The following is a 1,138-nucleotide window of genomic DNA, read 5'->3' as shown; positions in this document are numbered from 1 at the left end:
CAAGCAGATCTCTGATTGGTCCATGTCTTAGGAGTCCAAGTAAGCTGGTTTCTAATTGGTGCCTCATTTAATTGATCCAGTTTGAAGAAATTTCAAGAGAACTAGTTCCTGGTTGGTCTGTCTTTGAACCAGGATACTGATTGGTTCCTTTTGTAGATGAACCACTAATTAATTCCTTTTGGAAAATTCCAACAGAACTGATTTCTGATTGGACAATTTTGAGCCAGGATGCTCCTGGTGCTTTTTCTGTTGAGGCTGCTTCAGATTCCTACTGATTAGATAAGGGATGTTCAATCTTCAAATAGTATAAAACTGGGATCTATGCTTTACTGATGTTCAAACTCCCCTACTTTCTGTTGATGTTGTTGGAATGTTTATGGTATTCAGGAGCCCTCTATGTAGTTGCACATGGTAGTTTGACATGGGTGGCAATACCTGTATATCTTCAAATTGAACCTTATGTCCACTATGATGCAAAACATGTTTGCAGAATGTGTTTTCAAAGTGCTTTGTCATTACCTTCTTCCTAGGGCAGTATATATACTAAAATTGGAACAATACAGAGAAGATTAGCATGACCCCTGCGCAAGGATGACACACACATTTATGAAGCGTTCCATATTTTCAATAAATATTTTTTTAAAAAAAATACCTTCTTCCTAGGGATGAGTGGGAATGATTAATCGGTCACCCAGCTAGCTTCAATGCTTAGTTTATGGTTAGCAATACTAGAACGATGGGCTCTTGGCTTCTAGTTCAATATGTTTAACCACGATACTGAACTGTTTTTTTGTTATTCTGCTTTTACTATTGATGAGTGGTATTTTTCTTACAAATCTTGGCTAGTCAGTAACTATATGATAGTTACACTTCACCTAACCCTAGGTTTTTTTGGACAGTGTAACTGGTAGGATATCAGGTAATTAATAAGATTATGATTTGTTTAAGACATTCCTAGGTCATTTAGTTTTGCAGTTTCCTTATAAGACTGTCCCCTTCAGTCTGGAGTTCTTCCTTTCTCGTTTTATCACAAGAACATATTATGGACAGGCAAATGCTGGTCATAAGATCACATGATTTCATATGGCTGTTAGCCTAGTATCACAAATTCCCTCAGGAAATCAATTCTCACCCATGA

The 1,138-nt window shown here is 37.0% G+C and overlaps 1 non-coding gene across 1 annotated transcript; it reads left to right on the top strand.

Moving 5' to 3' along the window:
* The first annotated feature begins 519 nt into the window (after positions 1 to 519).
* Positions 520 to 626, top strand: LOC148045444 (U6 spliceosomal RNA). Its single transcript, XR_015696834.1, has one exon. It is a non-coding gene; the product is annotated as a U6 spliceosomal RNA (small nuclear RNA).
* The last annotated feature ends 512 nt before the right edge of the window (positions 627 to 1,138 follow it).

The sequence above is a fragment of the Thamnophis sirtalis genome, unplaced genomic scaffold, assembly GCF_051295495.1.
Source record: "Thamnophis sirtalis isolate CommonGarterSnake01/CBP01778 unplaced genomic scaffold, rThaSir2_p1.2 scaffold_5, whole genome shotgun sequence".
Lineage (NCBI taxonomy): Eukaryota > Metazoa > Chordata > Lepidosauria > Squamata > Natricidae > Thamnophis > Thamnophis sirtalis.
The sequence above is the reverse complement of the archived record's forward strand: the minus strand, read 5'-3'. Positions and strand labels throughout refer to the sequence as shown.